Consider the following 15,412-nt stretch of genomic DNA (forward strand, 5'->3'; position numbering starts at 1 on the left):
CATTTTTGAAGAACAATTTTGCTGGACATAGGCTTCTTGGCTGGCAGTTTTTCTCTTTCAGTAATTTAAATATATCATCCCACTGTCTTCTCATCTCCAAGGTTTCTGCTGAGAAATCTACACATACTCTTATTGGGCTTCCTTGTATGTGATGGATTGCTTTTCTCTTGCTGCTTTCAAGATTCTCTTTCTCTTTGACAACTGACGTTCTGATTAGTAAGTGTCTTGGAGTGCGTCTATTTGGATCTATTCTGTTTCAGGTATGCTGCACTTCTTGTATCTATAATTTTAAGTCTTTCATAAGAGTTGGGAAATTTTCAGTGATAATTTCCTCCATTAGTTTTTCTCCTCCTTTTCCCTTCTCTTCTCCTTCTAGGACACCCACAACACGTGTGTTCATGCACTTCATGTTGTCATTCAGTTCCTTGAGTCCATGCTCATATTTTTCCATTGTTTTCCCTATATTTTCTTTTGCTTGTCGGATTTCAGATGTTCTGTCCTCCAGTTCACTAATCCTATCTTCTGCCTCTTGAAATCTGACATTGTAGGTTTCCATTGTTTTTTTTATTTCTCTTCTACTCTGCCTTTCTGTGATTTGTTTTTTCAGATTTCTGATTTCATCTTTTTGTTCATTCCTTGCCTTCTTTATATCCTCCCTCAATTCATTGATTTGATTTTTGATGAGGTTTTCCATGTCTTTCGAACATTCTGAATTAATTGTCTCAACTCCTGTATGTCATTTGAGTTGTTGGTTTGTTCCTTTGACTGGGCCACATCTTCAATTTTCCTAGTGTGATTTGTTATTTTTTGCTGGCATGTAGGCATTTCATTACCTTTATTAGTTTATTCTGGAGATTGTTTTCACTTCTTTTACCTAGGATTTTCTTACTGGATGGCTTTGTTGTCTATCTGTTCTTTGACATTCAGTTCAGCTTATTCTGGACCTCTAGCTTAGGTTTTGTTTAACAGAGCAGAAATTTTCAGTTCTTGTTTTCTTTTTCTGCCTGTATGGTGCCATTTTCTGCCCCCCTCAGGAGGGTCTACTTAGGTATTATAGACCCCAGCCAGATTTTCCCAGACCAAACTGACCTCCTCTCATATGGAAAGAGTCACCTGCATCAGTTTTCCCTGAGGGTGAGACCCAGCAGATTGAAAGGCTTTCCTATGAAGCCTCTGGGTCTCCATTTTTCCTATCCTGCCCAGTATGTGGTACTTGTCTGCCTGCAGGTCCCACCACATAATGTGATGCAGTACCTTTTACTTCAGTAGACTCTCCCTGCTGGGGGCATGGTGGAGACAGAGGAGAGGTTGTAGGCTGGTTTTAATTGCTTCACTTTTCCAGACCCTGGGTTCTGAACTCCTTGAGGGAGAGATCCCATCTGAGCTAGGCCCCACCCCTCTCCTGGGGAAGACACAATGTCCAGACAAACTCTCAAACAAGCTTAATTCTGCCTATGCCTGACACAGTGGAGCCTGAGAAGCTTTGTAGCTGTATCCAAAGAGCACTCAATCCATAGAAACACAGCCACCAAAACGAAAGAGAAAAATCCTTCTCAGAGCAGGAGCCCCATTCCTCAGGTTTGCCAATCAAGAGCATAAGTTGGTATGTTAACCCTTTTAAGTATTATGTGCTATCTGATCCAAAAACCTGTTTCCTTTTTTCTTTTTCTGTCATCCCTGTCCCCTCAGTGCCCGGGCAAAAATCAGCAACCTCTGCTTTGACCAGGTTCAACTAAGCTGGGGGCCTATTTTTAGTAGTCAGAATTTAAGAATTAATTCTACAATTGAAGCTTAGTTTTGTTTAGCCCCTGCTGCTGGTAAACTCTCTTTCCTTTCCCCTCTGGGAAGCAGTCTGTGGGGGAGGGGCGCTGGCTACGATGGCTTGAGAAACTCACGGTTCTGGGTGGCCTCACAGCTGTTCCAGCTGGTCCAGACTGAGGTATGCTGTATATCTGATCACTGAGGTTGCCCCAGCATGGTGTATACTGTTCCTGACTACTTATTAGCTGGTCTGGAGGATTAACTAAATCCAACACCTCACTAAACCACCATCTTGGCACTCTCTCCTTATGTAAGAATGTTATTTTCTTGCTTGTGCTTTTTTTAAAAAAATGTATTCTGGTAACATATATACAACCTCAAATATCTCCTTATAACCATATTCAAACATATATTTAATAAACAATTCACTTGTGTTAATTATATTTGCAATGTTGTGCTACAATCACCACCATAAATTACAAAAACTTTTCTATGACCCCAAACAGAAATTCTGTACCAATTAAGTACTAAGTCCCCATTCCTTATCCCACCTGAGCCCCAGGTAACTTGTATTGTACTTTCTGACATTATGAATTTGCTTATTCTAATGATTTCATATCAGTGAGATATGCCTGGCTTATTTCCCTCAACATATCTTCATGCTTCATTCATATTCCAGGTTTAGCCATTAAGAAATGAGACTCAAGACCACATTGAGGGTGGGCAACAGTGGCTCAGTGGCAGAATTCGTGCCTGCCATGCCAGAGACCCAGGTTCGATTCCTGGAGTCTGCCCATGTCAAAAAACGAAACAAAACAAAAAGGGGGCAAGATGGCGGCTTAGTGAGGTGTGGAATTTAGTCCTTCAGAGCAGCTAATAAATAGCCAAGAACAGTATAGAACAACTGCTGGGACCACATCACTGACCGGACACAGAGTGTACCCAGTCTGGACCAGCTGGACCAGCTGTGAGGCCACCCAGAACCGTGATTTCCCCAAGCCTCAGTGCCTGTCTCTGCTCCCACACAGGCTGCTTCCTCAGAGGGGAAAGGAAAGAGAGTTTACCAGCAGCAGGGGCGAGCACAGCCAAACTCCAATTGTGGGATTAATTAACAAATTCTGACTACTAAAAATAAGCCCCCACCTCACCTGAACCTCGAGTAAGAGTGGAGGTTGCTGGTTTTTGCCCTAGTGCAAAGGGGGCAGGGCTGACAGAAAAAAGGGAAAAAAAGAGTTTTTTTTTTTTAATTTGGAAAAGTCTGGGCCCTGAAGGAAAAGAGGGGTGCACATAGGACATGGAGATACACAGAGCAACAATCCAACTTAAGCTCTTGAATGGCAAACCCGAGGAATGGGGTCGTGCTCTGAAAAGGATTTTTCTCTTTTGTTTTGATGGCTGTGTTTCTATGGATTGAGTGCTCTTTGGATACAGCTACAAAGCTTCTCAGGAGGGAGGGTGGGAGGGAGGGAGAGAGAGAGAGAGAGAGAGAGAGAGAGAGGGAGGGAGGGAGGGAGGGAGGGAGGGAGGGAGGGAGGGAGGGAGAGAGAGAGAGAGAGAGAGAGAGAGAGAGAGAGAGAGAGAGGGAGAGAGAGAGAGAGAAAGAAAGAAAGAAAGAAAGAAAGAAAGAAAGAAAGAAAGAAAGAAAGAAAGAAAGAAAGAAAGAAAGAAAGAAAGAAAGAAAGAAAGAAAGAAAGAAAGAAAGAAAGAAAGAAAGAAAGAAAGACTGAAGGGAGCACTAGAGGCAGATATGAAAAGACAGGAGAGAGAGGTATGAAGAAGAGTGTAGAAATGAAGACTATCAGTAAAGGTAAAAAGAAGGCAAATTAGATGTGACATGTGAAATCCAAAAGGCCAAATTGTAGAAGAAAGTACTGCCTGTACAGGAATAACACTAAATGTTAATGGATTAAACTCCCCAATCAAAAGACATAGACTGGCAGAATGGATTAAAAAACAGGACCCATCTACATACTGTCCACATGAAACGCACCTTAGAACCAAGGGTAAACATAGGTGGAAAGTTAAATGTTGGGAAAAGATACTCCATGCAAATAACAATCAGAAAAGAGCAGGAGTAGCTATACTAATATCCAACAAATTAGACTCCAAATGTAAAACAGTTAAAAGAGACAAAATGTATTAATACAGTATGTATTAATAAAAGGAACAATTCAACAATAAGACATAACAATCATAAATATTTATGTACTGAGCCAGAGTGCTCCAAAATACATGAGGAAAACACTGAAAAGAGAAATAGACACATCTACCATAGTAATTGGAGACTTCAACTCCAAACACTTATCAATGGACAGAACATCTAGACAGAGGATCAATTAAAAAAACAGAATTTGAATAATACAGTAAATGAGCTAGACTTAACAGACATTTATAGGACATTACACCCCACAACAGCAAGATACACCTTTTTCTCAAGTGCTCATGGATCATTCTCAAGGATAGACCATATTCTGGGTCACAAAGCAAATCTCAATAAATTTTAAAAGATTGAAATCATACAAAACCCTTTCTCAGATCATAAAGGAGTAAAGTCGGAAATCAACAATAGGCAGAATGCCATAAAATTCACAGCTATATGGAGGTTCAACAACACACTCTTAAACAACCAAGGGGTCAAGGAAGAAATTACAAGAAAAATCAGTAAATATCTCAAGGCAAATGAAAATGAAAACACAACATATCAAAATTTATGGGATGCAGCAAAGGCAGTGCTAAGAGGGAAATTTATTGCCCTAAATGCTTATATCAAAAAAGATGAAAAAGCAAAAATCGAGTAATTAACTGTCCACTTGGAAGAACTAGAGAAAGAACAGTAAACTAACCCCAAAGCAAGCAAAAGGAATGAAATAATGAAGATTAGAGCAGAAATAATGAAGATTAGAGCAGAAATAATGAAGATTAGAGCAGAAATAAATGAAATTGAGAACATGAAATGGCTGCCTTTACAAAATTGGATTTGGATTAAAATATGGCTTTTCTAGCATCCATACATCCTTTCAAACCAGCACACTTCCCTTCACGAAGCTCCCTGGGAGGTGTTTTCCTTCCTCACTTCCAAAGGTTGCTGGAAGATGGACTCTTTGCTTCTTGTAGGTATGTCATTCTGCTCTCTCTAAATCTCTCTCATTCTCCTAAATGTTTCCTCTTTTATTGGACTTCAGAAACTAATCAAGACTCCCCCAAATGGGTGGAGACACACCTCCAGCTAATCCAGTTTAGCAACCACTCTTGATTAAATCACATCTCCGGGGAGATGATCTAATTACAGTTTCAAACATACAATACTGAATAGGGATTAGAAGAAATGGCTGCCTTTACAAAATGGGATTAAGATCGAAACATAGCTTTTCTAGGGTACATATATCATTTCAAATCAGCACAAACAGTATATGGGAAAGAACACGCATACCACACAAACCAATGTATATCTGTTCCTCAAGCTGCAAAACTCCCCTATACAAAATGGAAACTTAACATCAGCCAATATGAACATTACCTTGATTGCTTCTGCATTTTCCCTACTTAAGCTTCCCTTTTCCACTCCGTGGACAGAGCTCCTTACCACTTTTGCTTTGGCATTGCCTGGTTCACAAATCATTTCTTGCCCAACTAAACTTTCAGTTTACCCAATTTTTTTTTACCCCTTATCCTCCTATTATTTATTTATTAATTGTCCTTATATTTTTACTCATCTGTCCATACCCTGGATAAAACAAGCCTCATACACAAGGTTTTCACAATCACACAATCACATTGTCAAAGCTATATTGTTATACCGCCGTCTTCAAGAATCAAGGCTACTGGAGCCAAAAAAACTGAAAAGACGCTCTAAGGCAAAAATAAAGTATAATAGTTATAGATTTATGCACTCCAATAATATATTTCCCTTTATTTTTTATTTATTCTTATGGAAAACATGGTTGTGAATCATGTCCATTTTCAATTATCTGAGGACTTTAAGGAATCATGCCTCTCATAAAATGCAGTTGCCCCACATCACCAAATCAAATGCAACACCATGACTAAGAAAAATTTACCCCAGTAATACAAAAAGGATTTTCATTAGATAATCTACTAACACAGTTCAACTATATTAACAGATTTTGCAAATGGAAAAATTCAGTGTAAACAAAAGAGAAAACAGTGAAAAAGAAGTCTCCTTCCTATCCTTGTTCCCAGTTCCCTAGTTCCCCTCCACAGATACAACTCCCGTTTTTTTTAAATAATTTTTATTATGAAATATAATATATATACCAAAAAGCAATAAATTTCACAGTACATTGTAACAAGTAGTTATAAAACAGATTTCAGAGTTTGGTATGGGTTACTGTTCCACAATTTTAGGTTTTTCCTTCTAGCTGCTTCAAGACATTAGAGACTACAAGAAATCTCAATATAATGATTCAGCAGGCATACTCATTTGTTAAATCCTATCTTCTCTGTTATAACTCCTCTTTCCCTTGATCCTTCTCCCATTCTTTAAAGGTATTTGTGCTCTAACTTTTTCATGTTGGAAAGGGGTGTGGATAATACAGGATAACTGGTGGAACTAATTGATGTTCTTAGAGAAGCTAGTTCCTCTGGGTTTCAGGACTTATCTGGTCTAGGAACCCATCTGGAGGTTGTAGGCTTTTGCAAAGTAATCTTAGTATGAGAAACTTTTATACAATCTCAGATAGAGCCCTACGTGTTCATTAGGGTTAACAGGAATGATTTTGGTTGGGCTTTGGTGAAGCATGGTAAATAGCAATATCTAGCTGAAGCTAGCATAAGAGTATCCTCCAGAATAGCCTCTTAACTCTATTTGAACTCTCTTAGCTACTGATACCTTATTTTGTTATGTTTTCCCCCTTTTGTTCCAGAAGGCATTGTTGATCCCATGGTGTCAGGGCCAGGCTTGGCCCTGGGAGTCATGTCCCACGTTGCCAGGGAGATATTCACCTCTAGATATCATGTCCCTGTAGAGGGGAGGGTAATGATTTTCCTTGCAGAGTTGGGCTTAGAGAGAGAGAGACCACATCTTAGCAAGAAAAGAGGTTTACTGGAAGCAACTCTTAGGTATAGCTTTAAGTAGGCTTAGCATCTCCACTACAGAAATAAGCTCCACAAAAACAAGCCTCAAGATCAAGGGCTTGGCCTATTGACTTGGGAGCCCCAAATATTTGAGACAGTATTAGGGGTTTCCTTGGCGGTGAAGTTTAATACTTCCATATTTTTTCTCCTGTCCCTCAAGGGACTTGCCAACACTTTTTAGTTAACTGCCCAACATACTCTGGGATGTATCCAGGTATTACCTTAATGTGCTGGTTTGAAAGGATGTATGTCTCCTAGAAAAGCCATGTTTTAATCTAAATCCCATTTTGTAAATCAGAATAATCCCTTTTCAATACTGTATGTTTGAAACTATAATCAGATCATCACCCTGGAGATGTGATTTAATCAATAGTGGTTGTTAAGCTGGATTAGGTGATGACATGCCTCCACCCATTTGGGTGGGTCTTGATAAATTTCTGGAGTCCTATAAAAGAGGAAACATTTTGGAGAATAAAGGAGATTTGGAGAGAGCAGAGAATGCTGCAGCACCAGGAAGCAGAGAGTCTACGAGCCAGCGGCCTTTGGAGGTGAAGAAGGAAAACGCCTCCCAGGGAGCTTCATGAAACCAGAAGCCAGGAGAGAAAGCAAGCAGATGACAGCATGTTCACCATGTGCCCTTCCAGCTGAGAGAGAGAAGCCCTGACTGTGTTCACCATGTACCTTCTCACTTGAGAGAGAAGCCCTGAACTTCATCGGCCTTCTTGAACCAAGGTATCTTTCCCTGGATGGATGTCTTTGATTGGACATTTCTACAGATTTGTTTTAATTGGGACATTTTCTCAGCCTTAGAACTGTAAACTAGCAACTTATTAAATTCCCCCTTTTAAAAGCTGTTCTGTTTCTGGTATATTGCATTCCATAAGCTAGCAAACTAGAACACTTAAGCTGTACAGATTTACAAGCCCTCATTCCCATTCTGGGTTCCATGTGTTGGGTTGTTTAAATGAGCTATCCAGGTAGGTTGAGTTAGATTATGTGCTGCAGAAAATGTAGGGTTTGGACACAATAAACCTCTTTTCCTTTGGTCTCATACAGTAGGTGAAGTTCTAAAATACAGACAATGTCATCTTTACCCCTGTATCACAACCCCTGTTAACTATTACTTATATACAATTTCAAAGATATTCTGAACAAATACAAACACAAACACACACACACACACACACACACCTTTTTTATAAAAACAAAAGTGGCATACTTTTCCACCACTCTGCCCCTTGTTTTTTTTCCTGAACATCAAAACATATATATCTGCCTTGTTTTTAAAATACCTACAATTTACTCCATTAGGAACTATAATTTAACTGAATGCCATTCATGCAAATTTAGATAGGGGAGGCTGGGCGGCCGCCGCGGCCCCGGCCGTGTAACATGACCCGAGCGCCGGCCGGCCAGCGCGGCGCGGCCATTGAGCCCTCCCTGCCCAAGAATCTCTGGCGCGTCTCTTGCTCGCTCACTCGCTCGCCTGCCTCCCGCCTCCCTTTCTCCCCCTCCAGCTCCGCGGGCTCGGTGCGCGTCTCCCTCTCCCTCCCGGTACTCCCTCTGCCCGTCTCTCTCCACTGCCCACCTCTAGCCACTGCCTCCCGTCTTCTCTCCCTCAAGGCAGCCTCCGTCTCTTTCTCCCTCTCTCCTTTGAAAACTGATCTTTGGCTCTTATTGTGAAAGTGATTTGAATTTGGCTCAGCGGCGCTCTGCGCCTGCGCCCAGCCTCTGGCGTGCTGGCTCCTTCCAAGCAGCTGTTTTGGGTTTGAAATTCCAACATGGCAGAGGCTGCAGTCCGTCTTCCCTTCAAAAACTTGGAATTATTTCAAATCATAGGCACCTTCACTTAACCCGGGCTTCCATTCATCAGCAAACACATCGGATCGATGCTACGCTAACCTATCGGGTGCTCGCTCCGCGCGTTCAGGTTAAATGAATACCTGACGAAAGGGCCCACGTTTCAAGGCAGTGACATTTGATAGCTGAGAGGAAAAGTGGCTTTAATGAAAAGCAACCTTTGGAATTCCTGCTTGTGAGAAATCCAATTCAGCTTTTTGTGCTGCCAGCAAGAAATGATCAGTAGCACCAGTGTTTATGGCTTGAAGAGGCAGTGGACGCCGGAGCATGCCCGGTGGCCAGAGCAGCACTTTGACATCACCTCAACCACCCGTTCTCCTGCCCACAAAGTTGAAGCCTATCGAGGTCACTTGCAGCGCACCTATCAGTATGCCTGGGCGAATGATGACATATCTGCTTTGACTGCATCCAATCTACTAAAAAAATATGCAGAGAAATACTCTGGCATTTTGGAAGGCCCTGTGGACCGACCTGTTCTCAGCAACTATGCTGATGCCCCATCAGGACTAGTGAACGGTCAGAAAAATGAAAGTGAACCCTGGCAGTCCTTGAATTCCGAAGCTGTTTATCCCATGAACTGTGTTCCAGATGTTATCACTGCCAGCAAAGCTGGAGTCAGTTCAGCCCTCCCTCCAGCAGATGTCTCTGCAAGTATAGGGAGCTCCCCTGGGGTGGCCAGCAACCTGACAGAACCTAGTTATTCAAGTAGTACCTGTGGAAGCCACACAGTACCTAGTCTCCATGCAGGGCTCCCATCTCAGGAATATGCCCCAGGATACAATGGATCGTATTTGCATTCTACTTACAGTAGCCAGTCAACACCTGCACTTCCTTCACCTCACCCATCACCTTTGCATAGTTCTGGGCTCCTACAGCCACCACCACCACCTCCTCCTCCACCAGCCCTGGTCCCATGCTACAATGGGACTTCAAACCTCTCCAGCTATAGCTATCCCTCTGCTAGCTATCCTCCTCAGACTGCTGTAGGGTCTGGGTACAGCCCTGGGGGCGCGCCCCTTCCTCCTTCAGCATACCTGCCTTCAGGAATTCCTGCTCCGACCCCTCTGCCCCCCACCACTGTTCCTGGCTACACCTACCAGGGTCACGGGTTGACGCCTATTGCACCCTCAGCTCTGACAAACAGTTCAGCAAGTTCTCTCAAAAGGAAAGCCTTCTATATGGCAGGGCAAGGAGAAATGGACTCCAGTTACGCAAACTACAGCTACGGCCAACAGAGATCTACACAGAGTCCTATGTACAGAATGCCCGACAACAGCATTTCCAACACAAATCGGGGGAATGGCTTTGACAGAAGTGCTGAAACATCATCCTTAGCATTTAAGCCAACGAAGCAGCTAATGTCCTCTGAACAGCAAAGGAAATTCAGCAGCCAGTCCAGTAGGGCTCTGACCCCCCCCCCCCCTTCCTACAGTACTGCTAAAAATTCATTAGGATCAAGGTCCGGTGAATCCTTTGGGAAGTACACGTCGCCAGTAATGAGTGAGCATGGGGAGGAGCACAGGCAGCTCCTCTCTCACTCCATGCCAGGCCCTGGACTCCGTGCAGCTACCTCATCCAACCACTCTGTGGACGAGCAACTGAAGAATACTGACACGCACCTCATTGACCTGGTAACCAATGAGATTATCACCCAAGGACCTCCAGTGGACTGGAATGACATTGCTGGCCTTGACCTGGTAAAGGCTGTCATTAAAGAGGAGGTGTTATGGCCAGTGTTAAGGTCAGATGCATTCAGTGGACTGACGGCCTTACCTCGGAGCATCCTTTTATTTGGACCTCGGGGAACAGGCAAAACATTATTGGGCAGATGCATAGCTAGTCAGCTAGGGGCCACGTTTTTCTAAATTGCCAGTTCGGGACTAGTTGCCAAGTGGCTAGGAGAAGCAGAGAAAATTATCCATGCCTCTTTCCTTGTGGCCAGGTGTCGCCAGCCCTCAGTGATTTTTGTTAGTGACATTGACATGCTTCTCTCCTCTCAAGTGAATGAGGAACACAGTCTGGTCAGTCGCATGAGAACTGAGTCTCTGATGCAGCTGGACACTGTACTAACGTCTGCTGAGGACCAAATCGTAGTAATTTGTGCCACCAGTAAACCAGAAGAAATAGATGAATCTCTTCGGAGGTACTTCATGAAACGACTTTTAATCCCACTTCCTGACAGCACAGCGAGGCACCAGAGAATAGTACAACTGCTCTCACAGCACAATTACTGTCTCAATGACAAGGAGTTTGCACTGCTCGTCCAGCGCACAGAAGGCTTTTCTGGACTAGACGTGGCTCATTTGTGTCAGGAAGCAGCGGTGGGCCCCCTCCATGCCATGCCAGCCACAGACCTTTCAGCCATTATGCCCGGCCAGTTGAGGCCAATCACATATCAAGACTTTGAAAATGCTTTCTGCAAGATTCAGCCTAGCATATCTCAAAAAGAGCTTGATATGTATGTTGAATGGAACAAAATGTTTGGTTGCAGTCAGTGATAACTTCTTTAGAACAATGTAATGAATGTTGGCACACACACACATAAAACCTGCTACATAGGGTATAGAACCCCTTTCCAGTAGTGTTTAAATTGCAAAGGGTACTGAGGAAGACGACAATTAAGTTGCATCTTTAGAGTCAGGGTAGATTTGGAGAAGTGCATCACAATAAGAGCTTCTGATTTGAAAGTCCCAGAAGACAGAAAGCATTTGTTGATGCTCAGATCGGTTCAAGCCAGAAAACACTCACCAAGGAGCAAGGTGCAAGTGTGTTGATTTCAGAAGGACGTGAACCTCGTGTGTTGATTCCATTCTGCTGTTCTCAAGATTTAGTTGCTGTCAAGTGCCTGGAGTGGTGCTTTATTTTTTGTTTGCCTCACAATTACATTGGTGGCATGTGCTAATATAAAGAGCTTTAACTTCAAACATTATTGAACTAAAGAGATGAATGGTTGTGTTACGACAGAAAACCAGATTTTTGCCATTTTAAGAGCAACAGTATTCCTCAATCCTGTCTGTTCTGCAGTATTAAGCTAAGAACAGGTAAAACAGGGTAACGGTAATCTGGACCTTAATTTCTGCAGTTCATTTCTTTTAATGTTCTTGTCTGCAAAAACTCAGGAAAGCGATTGTGATTTGTACAGTACCTCAAAGAAATGTGTTGAAAGCACTGTGTACTGCTGAGAGTAATAGGATAGGCTTCAATGTTACTTTATATTAAAATGTATGTTTACCTCAACAATTGGAAAATAGCAAGGAAAATTACTTTGAATGTATCCAGAAAAATACTGACGTGTGATACAACTGAATATTTACGATTTAAAGTAGAAATGGAAGGATTAAAAAAAAAAGGTTCTTTCGCTAATTATGGGGAATTAACCAGAGCAGAATAATTCTTTATGTCAATAACTGCAAGAGTTCTTAGTACATTGCTCCTTGATAATTAAGTGAAAATGTTCTTAAAAGGTACACTGGTTAATGGAAAGCTACTTATTCAGTTTGTGTTAGTGTCTAGAACAGTTAGCCACAAGACTTGTTTGGGACCCTGGAAGTCACAGTACCTAAAAACTATGACTGCCTTTTACCACCTCGGTGGTGGTGGTGGTGGTGGTGGTGGCGGTGGTGGTGTGGTAGTTTGCAAGTTATCTATTAAAACTGCTGGGAATGGTGTCATTCTAGCTCACTAAGCTAGTTTATAGGCTTGCCCTGCTGTTTGATAGAATGCAGAGAATAGCAACCAAAACAAACAGACAAACAAAAAGAAAGGACAACCAACCAACTTACATATATCCTCAAAGAACCTCTCCATCTTCCCCCCTTCCTTTTGTCTCCAGTCTTCTCGGTGCAGTTTTGCTTATTTTGAAATCTCCTGGGCTGTAGTGTTCTCGCATTGATTTCTACCTCAGTTTTGTTACATTTCTCTTGGAAAGTAAAGTGGAAAATTTGAAGTGGACACACACATGGCAGTATAGCTCTGCAAACTTGTTAACTTTGTTTTCTTCCATCTTTCCCCATGAATCTAGTTTCCTAAAACGTCAGCCTTTATACTTACTCCCACCTCAGTCCCCCTCCCCCTCCCATGGGATATGTGACCTTATGGTTAATTCCCTACTCCCCTCCTGCTCCCCACCAAGTTGTTCTTTGTATCCTTTAATGCTTTATGTGCAACTTTTCATTGATAGCTGACTGAGGTTGGGCAGTGCCTCTGATCAGTCATATGTAGGCTGTCAGTTTCCAAAGCCACTGCCCCTGTATAAGTAGAACAGCCTGGCTTTTTGAATGTATTTTTTTCCTGTTTTTGTTTTTCCTCTTTTTTTTTCCCCTCTAGTTTAGAGCTGCAGTAACAAAACCATTGCAAAGCACTGGCATTTTATGTATTCTAAATGATGTACTTTTTAAAAAATTTTAAATAAATGCAATGAGAAGCCCCCCCCACAAAAAAAAAATTTAGATAGGCTCCAACATTTTGCTGTTACAAAGCTTTAAAAAACATACTCGCACAAATATCCCACTGCTATGCATATTTCTATAGCATGGATACATAGAATTGTAATTAATAAGGAAATACATGTTTAATTCTTTTTAATTTTTTAAAAATTTGTTTATTTATTAAGCATACCAACATGCAAACACAAACATTCTTACCATATGATCATTCCATTTTACACATTTAATCAACTATTCACAATATCATCACATAGTTGTATATTCATCATCATGATCATTTCTTAGAACATTTGCATCAATTCAGAAAAAGAAATAAAAACAAAACAGAAAAAAATTCATACATAACATACCCCTCACCCCTCCCTTTCATTGCTCACTAGCATTTCAATCTACTAAATTTATTTTAACATTTGTTTCCTCTATTATTTATTTATTTTTAATCCATATGTTTTATTCATCTGTCTATAAGGTAGATAAAAGAAGCATCAGACACAAAGTTTTCACAATCACCCAGTCACATTGCAAAAGCTATATCATTATACAATCATCTTCAAGAAACATGACTACTGGAACACAGCTCTACATTTTCAGGCACTTCCCTCCAGCCTCTCCATTGCACCTTAACTAAAAAGGTGATATCTATTTAATGCATAAGAATAACCTCCAGGATAATCTCTTGGCTCTGTTTGGAATCTCTCAGCCATTGACACTTTATTTTTTCTCATTTCTCTCTTCCCCCCTTTGGTTGAAAAAGTTTTCTCAATCCCTTGGTGCTGAGTCCCACATGTTTAAGTTTTTTAATAGATTTTGCCAAATTACCCTTGAAAAAGGTTGGATCAATTTATAATCATAGGAACTATACATAACAGTGACCATTATCCTCATTGTTTTAGTTTGCTAATGCTGCCAGAAATGGGTTGGGTTTTACAAGTTTACAATTCTAAGGCCATAAAAATGTCCAAACTAAGACATCCAGGGAAAGATACTTTGACTCAAGGAATGCTAATAGGTCTGGAATACTTTTGTTAGCTGGGAAGGCATGTAGCTGGCATCTGCTAGTCCTTTGGCTCTTAATTTCAAACAGTTCCCCAAGGGACTTTCTATCTGCATCTATAATGTCTCTGAAGCTTTTTCCAAAATGGTTCCCTGTTGAAGGATTCCTGTAAGTGACCCACTTTGAATGGGTAGAGACACATCTCCATAGAAACTACCTGTGCCAGTTTGATTATTATGTACCCCCAGAAAAGCCATGTTTTAATTGTGATCCTATCTCATGGGGGCAGCTATTTCTTTTAATCCTGATCCAATATTGTTGGGTGGAAACATTTGATTAAATTATCTCCACTGAGATGTGGCACGCCCAACTGTGAGTGTGGCCTTTTGGTTAGATAGAGATGGGATTCCACCCATTCAGGGTGGGTCTTGATTAGTTTATTGGAGTCCTTTAAAAGAAGAAACATTTTGGAGAAAGCTCAGAGCCAATGTAGATGTTTGGAGGCCGAGACAGAAATAGCCCAGATGCTAAACAAGGACTCACAGAAATAGCCAGAATATGAAAAGAAGAAATCTCCCACCCTGCCAATTGCTAAGCTAAGAGATGAAACTCAGAATTTTGTCCCAGACCAGCTAAGTGAATGCCCACAGATACTTAGAGAGGAAACCACTGGCATAAAAAGCTGGAAGCAACGGAACCAGGAACAAGGACCAGCAGATTCCAGCCACATGCCTTCCCAGATCACCCTTCCTTGAGCCAAGGTATCTTTATCTGGATGCTTTAGTTAGGACATATTTATGGCCTTAGGACTGTAAACTTGTAACTTATTAAATCCCCCCCCCCCTTTTTTTAACTTACTCTTTTTTGTATGCTGTATGGTGGGAATCATATTTCATTCTTTTTCCATTATTGCCACACCATTTGTTGAAAAATTTTTTAGGTGGGGGAAGTGCACAGTCCAGGAATCGAACCTGGATCTCCTGCATGGCAGGCAAGAATTCTACCACTTAACTACCCTTGCATGCCCTTTAAATTCTCTATTTAAAAGTCTTTTCATTTCTGGCAGCTTAACAAACTAATACACCACCAAATCAAAAGGTCCCACCCACAATTGGGTGTTGTTTCACATTTCCATGGAAACAACCTAATGAAAAAGATCCCACCCAACAATATTGAATCAGGATTAAAGAACATGGCTTTTCTGGAGTACACAACAATTTCAAACCAGCACACTCACCAGTACTGGATGCTACCAACT

The 15,412-nt window shown here is 41.4% G+C and overlaps 1 pseudogene; it reads left to right on the forward strand.

Moving 5' to 3' along the window:
- Positions 1-8,628: 8,628 nt before the first annotated feature.
- On the forward strand, positions 8,629-11,314 carry LOC143672184 (fidgetin pseudogene; annotated as a pseudogene).
- The last annotated feature ends 4,098 nt before the right edge of the window (positions 11,315-15,412 follow it).

This window comes from Tamandua tetradactyla, chromosome X (genome assembly GCF_023851605.1).
Source record: "Tamandua tetradactyla isolate mTamTet1 chromosome X, mTamTet1.pri, whole genome shotgun sequence".
Taxonomy (NCBI): Eukaryota; Metazoa; Chordata; class Mammalia; order Pilosa; family Myrmecophagidae; genus Tamandua; species Tamandua tetradactyla.